The following is a 20,650-nucleotide window of genomic DNA, read 5'->3' on the forward strand; positions in this document are numbered from 1 at the left end:
CCTCGTAAGGTGACAGTACGTGAGGTACGAAGCCTGTTCCGCAGTCGTATCCGCAACCTCCGCGCGCGTTGCCGTTCAACGACGAGGGTAATCGCACTCGCCCTCGCGAAAGCCGTTGTCCACTATACGTGCGCGCGCGCGCGCCCTCGCGTAACGTTTTCCGCGTCGTCTTCCTTCCCCCCGTTGTGCCCTGTCGTGGAGACCGGAGGAAGCAACCGGAGTACGAAGAGTGGCCCGCGAGGAGCCAGAGACAATCACAAGTGACACAAGTGCGCTAAGCCGGGAGTGCTTAATGACCGGAGGATTCTTTGCAGTTCTCATCTGTGATAACGTAACGAGCGCGGCCACCCGCGGCTGATACACGGGATTGTAATCCCTATCACGTGTTCACGTGTGCCGCGGCGAAAAGTTTCCTCGCGGGATAATCTCTCTTTCTCTCTCTCTCTCTCTCTCTCTTTCCGTGTCGCGCGCACGGATGCCGCCCGCCGCGACCTGATTACGCGCGCCGCGTGCCGTCCCCGTGCGTGCGTGCGTGCGTGCACGTCGCACACCACGAGGAGCGCGACGAAATTTACCCGATGAACGGTGGAATGGTTTGTGTCTGGTTGGACTACGACGACAAGTGATAATTAGCTCCAGCAGCTCCCGTTCCCGGCAAAGGATTTTTATCGACAGCTGGGGGGACCGACGACGACGAAGCAGGGGCAGCGATCAAGGTAATTATTCGCCCACGGATATTTTACTTGTATTCGACGAATAAATTTTGCGGTGCCTGTGTGCGTGTTGTGTGTGTATGTGTGTGTGCATGCGCATGTTTGTTTGTTGTGTACAGTTGGACGTGCGCGTGCGTACGTCGCACTCGACGCTTCTTCCTGTATAGTTCCGATTCCTCCTCGATTGTAAACAAATCCCCGCTGTCACCGCTACGTTTTGTGGAACGGCATTTCTCGCCTTCCGGAATCCGGAATTGATGTTTCACGAATCCGTTTCGGCGGAACTCGTTTCAGCAAGATTTAACAAAAATCACGCGATGGATGAAACTTGATAGAGCTCGATTTGAACTGTTTTAAAAACTGAATAAATTCTAACTCTAATTTCGCATTTTTAATTAATTACTTTTCATTTTTAATCTCCGGCTGTCTCGATACTTGCTGCGCCTGTAAATGACATTGGCTGCATTCGGCAAAAAAATCAACTTTTCACAACTGTGTTGTACGATTCTTTAATATAATTTAGTTCTTGCTTTTAATTCTATACTGCTCTTTTAAATTTATGTTGGTAAGGTTTTTATTCCTGTACTAGAACTTTTTCTCGCTTTTGATAAATATGAAACATACGTCTACTCCCCGCTTTAAGTTTCAAAAGCGTATGTTAGTTCAACTATAAAAATAGATTTGTATTGTCAATTTGAGTCAATTTAAATCATTTTTATAGATCGCCACTGTTCTCCTACAATGCGACGTTAATTTAACTAAAACAATGGAGTTAAATAAATTAAGTTAAGAAAATATATCAAATTTAATTGATTATTAATTAAATGCATGCGTCAATATGAATGTTGTTTACTTTGAATCCAACCACAGAATGTATTGATTTATATTTTGACACACATGGAAGTTAAAAATAACAAAATGTTATTTAACTCAAGGGACTGGGTTACCATTGTTCTTTTTGATATCTAACAGTGTAGCTTTAAACGCACAACGCAATCATATTAATGAATCTTACAACAATTGCAAAGTGGCATTTTTTTTCTGCTGAACGCAACCATTTTTGACACTCGCCAAATATTACACTTTAAACGCAAAATATCACGCCTAAAAATGCACCGGACGCAAAAACGCGTTTTTATAGCCATAGTTTTAAGCCAATTATGTTTTACGTGCTCTTAGCTACTCTTATTTTTTTTATTCGTACTCGCGGACGCTAAAGCGGAGTCAATGATTTTAAATCCAGTGTTATTAATAGCAAGAACCTATAATCGATAAAATTACTTCGTGAAAAAAAGATTTACATTCAGTTGTAATACCAACAATATTCAGCTTTGTATGTCGAAGTTTTTAATTTTACAAATTATTTTATTTCGTCTTTCCTAATTTGACAGTAATTCTTTCGAAAAAATATTATTTTAATTTTTCCCAATATTTGTCATCGTAATCCCGTGATTTATTCCTCGTGTCTCGCCGTGTCCGCTGGCGACCGTCGAGCTCTCATAAGCGAAAGGTCATAGCCACTCGACGGAGTCCGGTCCATTTTCGTTCTTCCTCGATTCTCCTCGTTGCCGCGCTCGAAAGACGCGGAGCGGAGCGAACGTTACCGTATCCGAGCACGAGGAGTTAATTCCGGTGCGGCGCGCCGCGACGCGCGGAACCCGGAAATCCGCTGAAAGCCCGGCCTCGCTTTTAATCCGCTCGGCGATGTTAATAACCGGTCGTGCGGAATTTAATTAACACTAGCTGCTGACGTCAACCTCATCTCGCGGATGCGCGGGACATCGCGGCGGATAAACAAGCGCCTTGTCTTCGAACGCGAACGGGTTTCGCGAATATACTCGACGTAATCATCAAATTTTGATGGATTCGATTACACTAGCTTTACACTTGCAATAAGAAATTATTTCGAATCGGACTGGGTGTTTTTTTATTGCTGATTTTTGAATACTGGAAACGATACCGCAAGCCAAAAAATTCCACTACGTCAGGTTTCCAAGATAATGTCTAAAAAATAGCTTTTTTAACAATATATTTGACATTTTTTTGTAAAGAAGGTTAACGTTATCTTGAAATTCTAACTAAAAGTTGTGTTAATGTATTGTCCCCCATAAAGAGCATTGCTTTTTATTTCAATATCTTTTTAGTCATATTATGAAGGATTTAAATACACAAGGTTTTTCTTCAAAATCGAACAATACATTTGTGACTTTTGATCAGAATTTCAACCTAACGTTCACTTTTTTTTTACAAAAAATATCAAATATCGCAAAAAAGCCTTTTTTAAAGCTCATTTATTTCAGAAACCTGACGTGCTAGAAATCTAACTTGTGGTATTTTTTTCAATATCTAAAGATATATAAGAAACATCTTGTCTGGTTCAAAGTAATTAAAAAAGACATTTTTATGTAAACTAATGTTATTATCGCTTTTGTCACCGCAAGAAACTAATCTTTCGATCGCAAAATTATATCACAAAATCTAACTTTTTTCAAATCCATATGGAAACAATAGACAAATAGCTCTAATAATATTAATAAAATAGGAGGACATGGTAATAATATAAGAGTTATATGTATATAATTTTACAGCAATTTTTTTATCTTATCACACGAAGGTGAACTCTAAAATGCTAATTATGAACTATTAGCATACCTTGGTGTAATTCTAAACGGCTTCCATTTGATGCTAACGTTTATAATTAAGCGTAATTACGTAAGGTATAATTATATTTAACATACTACGATAAATTAAGGCGTTTAGCCTACTTTTAAGATACCAAAGTATTTTGGTGACGTTACTTCCTAGTGCAATATTCTTCACGATTCATATATATATATTTTGTGTGTGTGTGTGTGTGTGTATAAATTTAAACGGTTCATGAATAGATATAAAGAGCTTCAAAAGATAGCTATGACAAAATTAGGCAGGCCTCATTTTCGCATTGTCATTTATTAGATATAAATAGATGTTACGATATCTTTCTCAGCTTGTTACGCAAGCGAGATTGTATAACGTTTACTTACTAGTTCCTGTGAAAATTAAAGTGTTCCGAGTACGCAAGTATATATACATCGTACGGAAATGAGCTGACACTCAAACATTCAATGTCTGATGAAACGGATCGAAATATATTCAAACGCGATATCCTATCGCTCGAAGTATACATCGTACGGAAATGAGCTGACATTCAAACATTCAATGTCTGATGAAACGGATCGAAATATATTCAAACGCGATATCCTATCGCTCGAAAAAATGTTGCCGCTTTCAATGGGCCCTTAAGCGATTTCTGGCGGAAGGAACAACGTCCTGTGCGACGTAAAGACGAAAGCACGTCACTTTTAGTGGCAGATCGATGGAATCTGTAAGACTGTGCCGCTACGGAAACGTTTACGTAAACCAGCCCGGTAGGAACCGCTCGTATTTCTTAATCGTTATTGAGGAAGTTGCGCGTTATCATTTACATAACGCGAGCGAGCGAGTTTGTGCGCGTAATACCCAACCTGCTCGAGGCTTTCGCAAGATTTCCGTGAGTCTTGTGCGGGCACCGCCATCGGGCGAAACCGGCTCTCTTTCTCTTTCTCTTTCTCAAGTTTTCTGCAGGATTCGTTCGCACGTGTCCGTAATGTAATAATGAACCAAAGACCGCATTGAGAAAAATGTCTGATTGGATCGATTGGAATTCTGGTTGATAATGGACATTTTCTGATTATATCTATTATAACACGGAGAAAAAATGTTTGGTTGAATTAACTGGAATTCTGGTAGACAAATTATTAAGTATAAATATTATAATTTAAAAGTCAGCTAAATTTCTGATTAAATCTACTAGAGTTCTAACCAGAATTTTAAGTCGTTCATTTTCCACCTCAAAATTCCAGTTAATTCAACTAAACATATTTCTCCGTACATATTCTAATTTACTGAGAGAAATTTTAATCATTCATTCTGTTGATATGTGACTAACAAAAACTTTCTTACTTTTTCATGAAAAAAAATTATATTCTAATCAAAATTTGATTAGCCTAACTAAATATTTATTAGAACAACACAATTTTTAAATGAAAAAGTAAGAAAGTTTTTGTCAATTACATTTCAACAAAATAAATAGTTATATATATCGAAATACTTCTCTCAGTGTTGAGATATATAAACCGATATAATTTTTATCGATATAATAAGAATCTTCTAGAGTTTATTCATTTTTGACTAGGTATTTTTCTTAGTGCGTATATTTTCGGCGAGCTTCTGACTAATCGCGAATAAATGTAACAATTCCATGTGCCCGTGGCATGCAAGTTTAAAATGACTTAATGCGTCAGAAGATAAAAGGAAAAGACGTTTTCCGCGTAAAAAGATAAGCGCGTTTGTTTACACATGACGATGACAAAATCGATTTGTGTTCTTGAAAATATCTCGCAATGCTTTTCTTTTGTGAAGTACGATTTTTTATGAAAAATATATATCGTTTGGATAAGAAAGTTTTTCAATTTATTTTTAAACAATATCTGAATTTATTATTTTTGTTGCGAAATTATATACATTAACGGCTTTCAATAAAATTCTTTTTGTAAAGGAGAAAAGAAATCAATTGTTAACGAAAATGTAATAATTTTAGTGATAAATTAAAAGTAAAAAAAAATCACGCGTCCTCCGTCCGTATCACCCTGTGATTACTCTGATCAGTCTTGCGATAAAAATAGATAACAATGAGGAAACTCGTCTGCGAAAATTTTAGTTTCTTCTGGGTAAATTAAGTAAGCGCGAGAAGCAGCCGCGCGTGACGATATCCTCACTGCGCCAGTCGCGAGCCGGAGCTGCTTTCCTCCTTTGTCCGGTAAATACGCGGATTGATTTCTGATTAATGCGGATCTTCGCGATACTTCCTCATTGCGAAACCGCGGACGGCGCGGCGGCCGGCACAACGCGCGCAATTAAATCTCCGCGAGAAGACTCCGCCGTGAAGATGTTTACAAACTCCCTAAGTAGATAGTAAAAGACAAAGCGAGGAGTTGGCTCGACCCATTGGCGTAAGTTGGAATCCGCTTGGAGAAATACGTGCGAGAATTCAAAGCAATTTTTCAAACCTCTTTATTGATTATATGTATTAAACATTAAATTATAATAGTAGAAAATTTAATAGCGTTATAAATGAGTCATTAGCGTATTTTTTGTGCTACTACTAATTATGAAAGAAAACATTTGTCTCGTAAATTTTTTTTTCATTGTACACGATGTGAAGAAATTTACGAAACAAATATTTTCTTTCTCAATTAGTAGTAGCACAAAAATATGCTAATGATTCGTTTATAATGCTATTTATTCTCTAATTATAATTGAATGTTTTCTTTCTTAATTAGTAGTGGCTAAAAAATATGTTAATGACTCGCTTGGAATGTTCCTCTAATTATAATTAAACATCTTTTTTTTTTTAATTAATAGCATAAAAATAGTTTTAACGATTTAAAAATTGCTTCACACCTGACATAATGCGAAGTAAAAAAAAAAAGAACGCGTTAAAATTTAATATAAATTTCAATGAGTGAAAAATTTGCCTGAGAAATCGTGACGTCATTTGACTATTCAATAAGCACGAAGATATCCGGTCGCATGGCTGATCGCCGGTAGTTTCCGGTGACGACGCCGTTGCTGTCTGACAGACGACTGCGATATATACGTAGGTTATCATCTGCATGCACGGGTTACAAAGAATGTTCCGAGCGAACGAGCGGCCGCGTAATCCCCGCGTAAGTCCGTGTGGTCGTCGTATTCTTAACTTTGATACGACGTGCCGTAGTCATCGTCGAATACAAATACACCACGTATCGTATCGCGGCTGCAAGTCGGGCTGTCATCTTCTTGGCGTCGAAGAACGAAGGAGAAAGAGAAAAAGAAAGAGGCAAGCTGCGAGTAGCAGCTCGGACAGAAACCGGAAGCTCGGTTGCCGCGCTCAGAATTGCAATTCTTTCCTCAACGCTAAATTTGGCGATGTCTATCACAAAAAGTATTCTCTCTGCCATATACAAAGTTGCGATCTTTTCCTCCCATCTTTTCTCATAATTAAGTACTTTTGAACAATTGAACGTGCGTTTAAAACTACATTTGGTATCGTTGAAAAAATATTTGTATCTTCTATTAGAATCTCTCCAACTTTGCAGTTTTTAAATTACGAAATTTGTGTCTAATAGGCGGCGAATGTATATATAAAAAAATATTTACTGAATACGCAATAATTATATTTCTTTGGCATAAATATGTCTCGATTTGTTTTTGTTCGAGTATCGTTCACACTCAACGATATGTTACTGCGTATTAATATATGTATCGATACTTTTGAATACTATTATATATGGTGAAGGATGCAGAGGAGAGACCCGTGATATCGAAATATAAAATTTAAATAGATTTGTGAGAACCGGATATTTCCATCGCGAAGCGAACTTTCCTAATAGGAATTACGTACACCGGATGTCACTAAAGAACATAGATATTAATGTCGTTGTTACGTCTGTCTGTTGAACATTCGCCAGTTATCGCGCGTACATAGGTCGCGATGCATTGATTGATTTACGATTAAATTAATAAGTGCAAGCTGGGTGCAGCCGACCCAACTCGCACACTCGGTTTGATTTACGATCGCGTCGCGTCCGGCTACCGCGTTGAACGAGATTCCGCGATATGCGTTAAAAAATTAAAAACATTTTTTTACTTCTTGACAGCAAAAGGAAATTAAGCGTAATTAACATTCTTAATATTCACGTGATAATTTTTTGTATTTTTGCAAGAGACAAATGTAACAAAGGAATTATAAAAAAACAGGCACGAAATTACAGAAGAAATTTCACATTTCATCGGGAATATATTCATAAAAAAATTTCTGATTGAAAATGAACGAACCAGCATATTCTGATCATAATTGGACATCTGGTTATCACAATTAGAATTCTAATATATTTAATCAGAGACATCTAATTTTTGTTCATTTTTTACCACAATTCCAATTAAGTACCAGACACTTGTTCCAATGCATACGATAAAGATACATGAATTTTTCAACGTGTTACTTTTGATGAAAATTTTATGATAATTATCTTGATGAGAACAATACTTTTCAAGTATGAAAAAAACGATTTGTAGACATAAAGAAAGAAACGTAGAAACGTAGGGTTAGCAAATGGACAATAAGCGTCCAAGCTGACGTGAGCGTCGAAAGAACGTGGAATTCCCAAGGAGAATGCCGAGTAGAACGTAGACAGTAACTCGTGACCGAGACGGCAGAGGAGAGACGGTCTTTTGAACGTGCAACTCCGTCTCGCTGGAAGACCTGTCACCCGGAAGTCGCGGATAGAGAAACGCACACGAAGGCCTTCTCTCGGCAACTTATAGCGGCGGTCGACGGAACATTAGCATTTAAAGGGGACGGATTACCAGAATTGCTCGGAATTCCACTATACACGAGGGTGTATCGTTAGTCGCGCGCTTTCTCTGAAAATTTCGTGGAAATATCGGAAGAACGCCAATTATTTCGATTAATACGTCAAGGCATATCGGTAACCTTCTAATCATTATTTTTTTTATATTTCTCTTTCTCTATTTTAATTCATTTTATCTTATCTATCTTTTTAATGCATTTTTCAACAAAGTAATTATTGGAAATGTACCGAAAAAACAGTTAAAATCGAAAAACACAACATATACGCAAATATCAGAGGTTTATATGATTCTAAACCATTGCCCGATAAATCGCGAAGAAAATCGCTAAAGAATTGCAAGCCACGAGTTTCAGCCTCGTTTTGTATAACGTCAGAGGAAACGACCGACGGAGGGTGGTTCGTCGAAGTCGACGTTGATAAGAGGGCTCGAGGAACAGGGTGAATAGAGGAAAATGAGAGGCGGGCTGCGAAGGGCGTGTATATAGAGCGGAAGGAGAAGACGGAGGAGGATAGAAGGGAGAGAAGAAAGCCTTTCTAACGTAATTCCATCGAGCTCGCCGGAAGAGCCCGGAACCCGGAAGTAAGGGAGGAAGCGCACTACCGTCGGCTACTGAAGGAATAGGTAAGGGGTCAAGGACGGAAGGGGCATGGAAATTTCTTCAGTGCCTTCTCCGTTCTAAGGCTCTATCGATCGTCAAAATCGTAGACGAGACTTATTCGGGCGAGGAACTCTCCTCGACCTTGATCAAAGAGCTTCCATTCTAACGTAATTAATAATTCCTTTTATTTATCTGACGAGATCCGGTTCCGATTTCCTTATACGTTAATATATGCATTGAGGAAAAATTTTGATTGATGAAGGAAGCAGAAAGTTTTGATTACATTAATCAGAATTTTACTTATTTCAGTTGAATTATAATAAACATAAAATTCTGATTCGTCCGTTTTCAACCAGAATTCCAATTAATGCAATCAGACGGCTGCTTTTTCCAGTGTGCGAATGATCGTTGTCAATAAAATTATCGCTAAACGGTGATTGCGATCTCTGAAAACGATAGACTATCTAATAACGCATACAGGAAGATTTTAAAAAGATTGAACATTTATTTGATATAATATTTTATATATTTTTATAATTTATAGAATAGTTTATTAATAAAAAGTGGCAAAAGCCATGATCTACTTTTTGTAGGAAATCAATTGCGCATAATATAAGAATATATAACTTACAATACACCAGACAAGCGCGATCGATGCTGACGAAGTAATGCGAGTAGGACAACTAAACTGCGTCGTTCCGGGAAGTTCTAATCTTATATTCATAACCAGATTACTTTTTCTCGCACGCGAAAAAGTGGAACGAGTGAAACTATGCGCAAACCATGTGTTTTATTCCTAATTAGCAAGCTGACTTGCCGATTTTTCTTAATTTTATTCTTTTTAATAAAAGCTTAAAGAATAGAATTCATATCAAACCGAAATTTATTGCAGCAAGGTAAAGAGTAAGGTCTTATTACATATAAATTTATTTTAGTTTATTTTACAAATTTTACTAGAATCCATTCGATCTTCGATCAGTTTTCCTTGTAAAGAGAGAGCCCTAGAAGCTGTTTGAAACACGCGTTGCATGGATATTCGTCTCTGTGGATTGTTATTATGCAAGGAATAATCAATGTCTGTCACACGTCAACCGATTATCGTAGATTCGTCGTATATTTTAGTCGCCACTGTCATCGTCGTTTAATCGATAATCGTTTATCGATGATGGCAATAAGGTGATAGTGAGCGTCGCAAATAATTTTCTTTTTTCGATAAAACAGAAACTTTGTCTCAAGTATCGAAATAAATATATGAGGGAGAGTCTACATTTTATTTGTTTTATTAATATATTTCATTAATTCTCTTAAATACATTATAGAATATTAAACAGAGAATAATTGTTTGAAATTCGATAGAAGCATATATACATATAATTATTAATTGTAAGTTGATAAATATTGTGCGAAACATCATAAGCAAGTGGCACAGTACATTTTACCAGCGATACAATTTCCACGTTTTGCGGGCAATTTTATTTTTATTGCATGCCAAACGGAACGATCTTTAACCCCTTAATTGCATTTCAGTCGCTACATCCGCAGTCGTGTCATTGGAAATTACGAACGTGTTATTTCCAATCGAATAGCGTAGAAGAGCATCCACTTCGAATTGCACCAAGATCGCTGTTAATTGAGATACTTCTTCTCTTCGACATACCCTACTTCTGTACTTTTTCTGTAATTTTGGATTCACCTTCATTTCCTCAAGACGTCAACGTATATAGAAATTTAACGAATGTATAGATCCTCGTAAAAGAGCGAAACGAAAAACGTTTTATATATTTCTCTTTCAGTCAGAGACAATGTAAGTTAAACAAAATTGTTTAAAAAAATATATATTATAATTTGCAAAGTTCTTACATATTTATTTGCTCATTTTTTTTTACATCATATGTATTTTCGAATATGCTTTCGCAGGAATTTTTTCGGCACTTTCGCTTTAGAAAGATGATCAAATAATACTCCTCCTTCGAAGGATCGTGAAACGTATAAGCGCTGTTGAAACTATTTGCCCGTGCCCTGAGATTTTGCTCGACGCGGATATTCGCGCTTGGACGGGAAGATAGATCCTTTTATCTTCTTTCCTCCCTGCTCCCCTCTTCTTCCCCGTCTATATCGCCAGAGAACCGGTCGGTCATCCGGACCGGAAGCACGGACCTTGGACCTCTCCTTCTTTTTTTCTGCTCTCTCGGGAGGCAGCGAGAGGAGGATCACCGCTTCGCGCAATCGCCCCGAGTTTCGTCCTCCTCATCTCCGTCGCTCTCTCTTCTTTCTTTCTCTTCTCAGCTTGTCCCTGTTCCTTCTCTTCGCGTTTTTATCCGTCTCCCCTTCCCCTCTGTCCCGCTCTGCTTCCTATCTCGACTCTTTTCCTCGTTCATCTCTGTCCCTCGAATAGGTATCCTGTTCCTTCAATTACTTTTACGTCCTTTTACCATCCACCTGTGCTATGTAACGGATACGTTTATACAGGGTGTCCCGTTGTCCAGTAAAATGCGCTGTCATTTTACTGGAAACAAACTTTTTTACGATTAAATTTTATAATGTGGGGTTTGAGGAAAAAATATGATTGACACCCTACTTTTATTTTTCATTTTTTTTATATTATACATTTTGCCGGCAAAATTTATTTTTTTTTTTTAATAGAATATAAAGTTATTTCTGTAGAAATAAAACAACCCCATCTGATGGATGGGAAGTTATCCTTGTAGAGGCAAAATAAACCAATCTGACGGTACCAAGTGTTGCAGGCTTTTTCTCTACAACACTTCGATCGTTCTCACCATTTTTGCACGTTTCGAACTTGTCGAAACTCGGTGAGGTCATGCTCAAGTCAAAAAGCTGGCGAACAAAAAGATTACAACTTGGCACCGTGAGATGGGATTACTTTACCTCTACAGTAATTTTCTATTTTCCCGCGGGGATGATTGGAACCGCACAGTCATGTGGGTTTAGTGAACCTACGAACTAGAATTCAATACATTAATAGAATCACAGTTACACATCACATGTATCAACGTTTTTTTTAAAGAGAGAGTGCAATAAACATTAGAGAAAAATGGAAGCGAGATACAATCCAATTTATTAATATTAAGAAAAATAAAAATAAACAATTGGTATGATTAAAGTAGGAGAGCAAAAGCTAACTTATTTTTATTTATATCTTTTAAACAATCAAATAATAAATTAACGGGCTCTTGAAATTCAATTAATAAAAACGATTAAAAGAGGGAGAATGAGAATAATACAAAAAAATGGCACGGTAATTAACGCGCTTTTATACAATATATTAGTAAATTACATCACAATTTATAAATGTATTAACTGTCAAGTTTGTCATACGTTTCGGCTTTATCCTTTAAGCCATATTATAAGTACTTCAGCGATGTTAAATAAATGAACTTCTTGATTACTTTAATCTTTGGGTAACCATATATTGTGAAATCGGGCCTAAGTGGGGCAACGATTAATGATAGTTATATGTTATACCGTAAAGTTGTTAAGTGGAGAACACATTTTACTTTGTGTAACTCATCCACTGCAACACGGATCGCAAGAGTAAAGTTTATAAGAGTTTAACGCAAACGCAGAATATAATAATACATTGAATTTAACAATTGAATTGTTTAAATTGTAATATTAAATTGTAATATCTCCAACTGTGGAGGTCAAATGTATAGTAAAGTGACGAAGAATAATGATACGAATCTAAGAGACTCATTCATTATATATAACAAATAAATAATATAAAAGAGCCAAACAGTATAATGTCAAATGAAGTAAAAAGAAAACAATTTACTGCCCGTATAAAAGTTATTATTTAAACTTACTTAGAATAGTAATATGATGTAGAAATTCCATGTTACCTTTTAATTATGATAAAACGATTGTTCATCAAAAGGGATCACTTTCCCAGGTATATTTTGCATTACAAAAAAATTTCGCTACATATTCAGCACATTTAAATATTAAAATAAAGATATTTAATAAATTTAATAAACATTTTGGCAACGATAAGATTGATTCTTTTCATACAATTCGAAATTTACGGAAAAACCGGTATGGTCAGAGAGATTCCCTGCGGTGCCTTTATATCTGGACACCCATTATATCGGGTGATATTTTAGGAAAAACCTTTTTTTTTTTATAACAACCTTGTTAAAATCCTGATCCCTGATCTGAGCGGATTCTATCTTTTATCTTTTCTTGTTTTTCAATAGCATGACGAGAACCTTAGTAAGAAAATGCCACGATGGATGATATCCGTTCGTCCTCTTTTAATTCCTTCTCTTTCTTATTCCTTTCTTTTCTGTCAAGAATCCGTTTTGTTGAACAGGAAGTAAGGAAAAGGAAGACTGGAAAAGAAAAGGGAAGAACAGAGAACGGAAATAAAAATTTGTTAGCCTTTGCCTTAACAGTGCGTGTCGCATGCTTCGGGCAGTTAAAAAGGCAGTTGGAAAGATGAGGGCGCTTAGCTGCCAAGAATTTTAAATCCATGTATGTGTAGGGACTGGAATAATCTGCAAGAATCTTATAAGAGATCTTGTGATCCCTATCCTCAATTATGGTTATTTGTGCACGATAAAATTAAATTCAAAATTAGTTATAGTAGAACATAGTAGAACTCGCAAAAAGACAAATTAGAAATATCATAAGTATGTGAATTAGATAAACAATATTAGATAGACATTAAAAAGCTTTATTAATGTTATATGAAAAGAAAAATTATTAATAAAATAAAATATAAAAATTGAGTAGGTTCCAAAGAAATAAATCTAAATAAGTAAGATATAAGCTACTAAGAACCAACACTAGATTTCTACGTGAAAAATCATTAACAAATTTATATGATGTAACTTCGGCAAATTTTTAATAACTGATTTTTTCCGTTTTGTTCAAATAGTTTGTGGCTCGAAAAAATTCTCAGATTACTAACGCGTGGGAGGAAAGGGGGTTGATAATTTTAGTCTAAATTTCAAGTTGAATCTCAATATTATACTTCCAGTAAATAAAGTACAGACGCTTCCATTAGCGAGAGGAAATATTTTAGAGGAAGAAGACTTCCGTGACTAATTTCCAGGACGTCGTGGAATATCACGGAAATGGGATATTATTCTCGACAAGAGGAAGAGATTGAGAAAAGAAGTTACACAACGACTCAGCCACTTTGAGTATCTTGCCGCGAAATCTTCTCCGAGAGCTTTTTCGCGCCTTCATCGTTCGCGAAATTTTTTCTCGCCGTGGAATATTTCGAAAGTGTCAAAGAACGGTGGAGCGCTTTTAAATCCGGCATATTTGTTTCGATATTTTTACGAGAAAAACAATAGCTCTTCGATGTAGATACTTCGATGTGGATACAGACATTTTTATTCAAGTTCCGCGTGTTATTTTTCCTTGTTTTTCTTTTAATACGCTATGCAGTCAATCGCTTTCTGTCGTACTGTTTCTCTTTCTCTGTCTTCTTTTCTTTTTCCTTTTTTTTTCGGTTTCTCTCTTCTCGCTTCTCTTCTCGCGTTTCACGCATACGCTCGCGCTTACTCTGGCATTCCTCACCGTCGAAATAACTATTATTACGAGTCGGATCCGGGACAAGAGACGACGATAGTCTCCTCCTTCCTTCTTCTCGTTCCTCTTATCCCTGCCTCATCCACCACCCGTGTACCTCGCCGAGCCCTCACAGACCCCCACACAGAATCCACGGGGCTTGTTTTATTCTCGCCTCGTATCGAGTCATCTCCGGCCGGTGGACGAACAACAGTCGGGACACTCGATGGTTTACACCGAGTGATAATTACAGCGAAAGTAGGTGAAACTCCGCTCGAAAATTGAATGCCATGCAATAACGGTTTACAGAATATAAATCGTCGTCGCGTGTTTCGTTAACGAAAACATATCGTGAAAACGTTGTCGAATTTTTCAATAAATGGATAACATTTTGTACACCACATTATGAATAATTATCAACATTTTTTAAATCAACGAATTAATTCAACTTAATTAATTCTTTATTAAAAATTAAATTCCCTAGATTAATCCTCATAATTTTATATACACACGCTTAATATAATATTTATATAAATTTTCATATTTTCTCAAATTTTTTTATCTTTATTCAATTTTTATCTCGTTAAATTTTCATCTCCTAATTCACGCATGCCTTTTCTTTACTTTTGCTTTATTCACGTCTCCATCCATTGACCCGCATCCGACTGACGACGAGTGACGAGCGGAGACATCCTATCGTTATTGCAGTACGACGATGGGTGGCTTTTATCAGAATGGGTGGCTACGAGACGATACGGCCGCGCCGCCAGCCGCACGCACGCACGCACCTACGATCGCATTATTCCATTACGATAAATAACCGGGCAGCCAATCATTCTTCGGCGTTACTTCCCCGGCTATTGGGAACACTTTTCCGTCGAGCGGATCAACACTTGTTTAACGCGGTCACTCGGGGCCTTCTCTTCTCTCGTCATGTTTGTCGCCTTCGTCGCAATAACGGCTGTCGTCGTCGTCATCGTCGTCGAGGTTCCTCTCATCGCGAAATGCATACCTCCGCCGATTCTATTATTATAGCCGCGCACTTCCTCCTCGACATATTTATACTCGTGCGGACGGATTTCGCGGCCGGTTTCTTTCCACGATCAGAGGCGTCATAGATTGTTCCGGCGCTTTATCACTGAAACCTTTTCATGTTATTATCGCAAGTAACGTCAGCCGATTCTATTAAATTTTAGATATCGATATGCAATATCGGATACGGCTTACAGTAATTAAGAGAAAATCTGTCATAATAAATTACTGAAAAACAAGATCAATAATTAATATATTATCATTAATTAATGTGATGTAATCGTATTTATAATTTGTAATTATTATGAACGCGACATATTAATATTAATATTGATATTTTAATACATATTAATATTTATAAAACGAAAGAGGGGAAGTAAATAGAACATATCCAAATTATATTTCATACAAAATCGACGGTATTTGTATTTTATTTTTATTTTAACTTTATCTATTGTTTTAACATGATTCTGCAGAAAATGTTCTTAATCGAAGATTCTAACTAATAAGATAAGATATCGGTATCGAAAATATCAGACCTAATCATTTTCGATTTTTCTTGTAGCGCGTCTCGTCTCTTCGTTGCCAAGTTCTTTGTAGATTTGTAATATCGATGTTGCTCAACGATTCGCGATCTCACGGACTAAGTGACGAGACAATACTATGTGAATTCACGCAATTCCTCAAATACAATCCTTACATAACGTCTAGGACAGTGTTACTCAGACAGTGAAAATAACACTTCCGTGAGAAATGACCTCATTTGTTAACTTGTTATTTTAACTTTTTTTCCCATCTTTCAGCTTTGATTAAAAGTCTTTTTTCTCGAAAAAGTGAAAAAAAATTATATTTTCATAAATTATTGCCGTTAATAGAATTTATCATTTATCCGTTATTTGTAAAATAATTTTTAACATTATTTATTTAAATATTAATATAATTTTTATTTCGATAGATCTTTTCAAATTAAGTTATTTCTATCGATGATATTTTCGATATTAAAAATATTAGAATTAAGTTGTAAATATTTCAAGATATAAACATAATTTATAGAAAAGATGTTGAAACTAACCAGCTGACATTCTCGAATGTATTTTCAAAAATTGCGTTGAAAAAAGGAAAGTCTGTAATTTTTAATAGGTATAAATAAAAAATTCAACAAACATGATAAGTTTATTATACGAGTTTTCATTTTAAAAAATTAATTAATTAGTTTTGTACATATTTAAATGGCTGTAAAATATTAATCATTAGAATTATTAGCATATTTTTTAAAATAAAATTTACAAACATTCTGTTAAATTTTATTTATATCCATTAAAAATGGTACTTTCTTCTCTTCAATGCAATTTTTTTTTTTTTTTAATTGAATACATTCGAAAATAACAGCTAATTAGTAGTTTCCTTCCTGTAGGACACTCTGTATTAATTACGACTTACAAATTGTAAATTTCCGGAAGATAGAAAAGAGCGTGAAATGTTTCGTGCATTTAATGTGACATTTGGCTGTTCTAAATAATTCCTCATAAAGCTCGATCGAATCATGTCTCTTCAATACTCATGTAATATCGATTAATACCGAGCCGGTCGGTCACGTGGTCTACTGAATAATTTTACGCGAATCTATTTTGATGTGTCGACCATCGTTTATTCATACGACTGACGTAAAACTTTCCGCTATCTGCGCGCCGCCGGGTCGGTGCATATACGCCCGACAAAATAGTTTAGCATACTAATTACTTTTGGTCTGTAGGTCGCGCATTAAACCGAGCATGCTCGTCGTGTTGCACGAATGATCGTGCAATAGAAAGTGTTGCACATGCATGAACTATCGTTGCGCTGCTATGCTTTTTGCTAAACTATGCCAAACAAGTTATATTATAGGCATATATAGAAGCAATTTCAGTATGTACTTGATCTTTTTTTCTTCACAAAGATTTTATTAAGTCTCTTTCCGGATTGAAGAAAAAAAATTAGGTTTAGGATTGGGTTCAGATATTTCTTTATAAATGCGCTTGTATATATGTATATATATTCGAAAAATTATAAAGCCTAGAAATGAGTAAAAAATTAAGGTGTTAACTTACAAAAATTATCATTTACCATAAAAAAATGAATCCAGTTTAGCCATTTTAATAAATTAATCCATAAAGGATAATACGCAAAAAAATCTGAAACTAATGCACACACATTTAAAGATATCTCTTTATATACTTCTCTGATTATTTTTATCTTATACTTCCACGTCCGTATGTCCCATGAAAGCATTTTTGTGTTCGATGATTCACGCGTGATTTTTCATTACAGGAGGGAAGCGAAATAGATACAGTTGAGTTGAGCATTTGAGTGTTAAGTAAAATAGAGCGAAGGGGTGACCGAAAATTCGGTCGATTTTAGCACGGCTCTCGAGAGTGGGTGATCGCCGTGTCGCACTATTGTTTCTCATTGCCCAGCGGACGCTTCCTGTTGGCAAGCACTTCCTAGTGGCGTATTTATACACGCTACTACCAGACGCAGATCCGCGTTCCTGGTACACACCGACCGTGTCCCTTCCCCTGTGTCGGCGCGATTCCTTTGGCTTATATTAGGCGCGATCGTCTCCCGCGAGCCGTACGCTCGAATCTCGAGATCTCGATTTAGCAAGATGGGTCTCCTACGAGCCAATAAACTCGATAAATCCGGAACGTGTGTCCGTTAATACAACATACCTGAGTGAGTTAGCACGTATTGTTACATGGAAATGTAGCGTTTCTTTCTTTTTTTTTCTTTTTAAATTTAATTGCTCTAATCTCCTAATTTTTGGTACGACCTTATTAAGAGTAAATTAAATTGTTGCTTCTTAATTTATTTCAGTTCCAATAATATTTTATGTTACTTGACTGTAAATAAACGTGCAGTCGACAATTGAAAAATTCGATCGCCTTAGCCATTAAATTTTTACGAATTACGTTCGATTGTATATTTATCTAGAGAGAAGCCTAATTAATTAAAAAAAAAATTGTAATTTGTTCAATGACTAGTGAAAATACGTTTTCATACTGTTCGGATTATCAACTTAGTTTTTCCGAAAAAATATTTACGGAAATTTATAGCTAATTTCTAGAGATTTTCTCGCCTATCCATCTTTGTATTTTTTTCTTTTTCAGTTTTGAGATTCCAAACTTTTTTAGTAATCTTCTTAAAAAGGTTACGGTTTCTATATTATTTCCTCTTTAAGTTTATTATCTTTTTCTACATTTTCCAGCATTCTGACGATATTAGCATTAGCGCTATTGTATTGGTTTTGTTCTTTTATTTAGAAATTTTTCCTGCCTATTGTTATTTTACTATATGTGATTTTCTATCGGTAAATAACAATACTGATGCTAAAAATCGATAATGGTTCTTTCATGTACTCTTTGACCTTTTCTGTTAAATATTGTCTGTAACGAATTTTTGTAACATATGGATACTAACATATTTTACAGCTGTCTTACAAGTTTAAACAGGTTTAAACATGAATGAAATCTAACTTTGCCTGTTGCTAAAATTAAATAATTACAAAATATTTTTGTTTAAAGATAATAATTAGATCGATTAAAGCAAATTATTTTACTGCACTTTATATAATAATTTATAATTCTACTAAAATAATTGTTTTTTTAATAATCTGATATTAAAATATTATACATAATATGTCATGCTGGAACAAATGTGCAACTAATAGCTGTAAGTTTATTATCGCTCAGTCTAATGTGAATTTAACGTGCAGGTCATTAAAAGCAACCGCAGGGAGTGTATTTTGTCGACACGTTATACAAACACGTCTTTCTTTCTCTTCCTGACTTTGCTCCGAATGCTCTGCATGGATGCACATGTTTGCATTTATGTTCTTAAAAGCGAACTTATTGATCATTTTTTCGTTTTTTATTTTTTTCTTTTTTTTATCTCTACAAAATATACGTCTTTTAATATCCCAAGAACTGCTTTCGAATGCTTCTATGACGAGTCGCAATGGGAATTTTATCTCTTTTATCTCTTATCATATCGCAATTTTCAAACGTTTGCGAATCGTTGAAATACAAACGATTCTTAAGAGAGAAGTCTTATGAGTCTTTAGAAGTAAAAAAAATAAGATGTTTTTAGAAATTTTTTTAAAGAAAGTTATTTGTTTAAACATTTTGAAGTTTTTACATACAAAAGACATAAGGTTTCATGATTATCTCTAAATTTTTTTTATATTGGGCTTCTTCAACTATTATGATTTAACTAATAATGAATCGAGATTTATGAGAGCTTTCGTTTTTGTCCTAAGAGACTGGTATAAAAATATCGAAATATATTTTACTCGTTTAAACATTGTGTTTGATACAGAGTCTATAAAATGCCTCGAAATATATAAAAACATAATAAAATAGTAAAGTAAAATTAAAACTGGAAAGTTTATACTTTTACTTTGACTTGTCATTTTGTTATTTTTATTCTTTGAGACATTTTAGAAGTTCTGTACCACAAACAACATTCAACGTAAAACAAACTTTCCTAATTTCAAGCCAACAGGATGTAAGTGAAAGCTCCCAAAAATTGCAGCTTATTAGTTAAACCATAATGGCGGGAGGAGACGGAGCCGAATATAAACGCAAAAATTTAGAGATAATCATAAAATATATATCTTTCATGTATAAAAAAATCAAAATGTTTAAAAAAACAGATTTTCTTAAAAAAAATTTCTAAGCACACTTAATTTTTAACTTTTAGACGAGACTTCCCTTTAAATAGTACCTCTTTTATACAGTTAACAATTCTAGAGAAATTGATTTTTTTATTATTATGTATATTCGTCTGACAAAAATGAATATTTCCTGAGGGAAATAGAAATAAAGAGTACAAGTGTGAATAATGGACCATTAAATCTTTCTGAGATGTCGAATGCATTGGGCGTCTTGAATAGCCAAAAGCAAAAGAGAAACATAGAGAAAAACACTATACAGAAGAGTGGGGAGAGAAACGGAAGAGTGCCTCTAAGAGGAATGGAAGGAGCAGGCTGTTTCCCATGACGAGAGAGTACTGACGCTGAGGGTAAACCAGGCTTTTTATCGACTTCCGGCGTTACTTGCATGCACGTGCATCTGAGGCCACACGTTGTTCTCTTTGTGGTCGTCAGGGGTTCTCAGTCGGGTAACGTCTACTGCGCGCGTAACAGGTTGTCGATTTCTCGTCGTAGCTGACTACCTCAGCATTCCCGATACACACAACCTTAGTACTACACATGTGGGTGCGGATACCTTATTTGAACGTGAATAAATCCGTAATAATCCCGGACCCTCGGGATAGTATTTCGGAAAGAGATCAT

At 35.7% G+C, this 20,650-nt stretch overlaps 1 protein-coding gene across 1 annotated transcript in view; it reads left to right on the forward strand.

Moving 5' to 3' along the window:
- The first annotated feature begins 6 nt into the window (after positions 1–6).
- aop (ETS variant transcription factor anterior open) overlaps positions 7–20,650 on the forward strand; it is a 44,066-nt gene continuing 23,422 nt past the window's right edge. Inside the window, exon 1 of the mRNA XM_018510164.1 lies at positions 7–716. The gene's annotated coding sequence lies outside the window, so the exon portion shown is untranslated. The remainder of the gene's footprint in view (positions 717–20,650) is intronic.

This window comes from Trachymyrmex cornetzi, unplaced genomic scaffold (genome assembly GCF_001594075.2).
Source record: "Trachymyrmex cornetzi isolate Tcor2-1 unplaced genomic scaffold, Tcor1.1 scaffold325, whole genome shotgun sequence".
In the NCBI taxonomy this organism is placed as follows: Eukaryota; Metazoa; Arthropoda; class Insecta; order Hymenoptera; family Formicidae; genus Trachymyrmex; species Trachymyrmex cornetzi.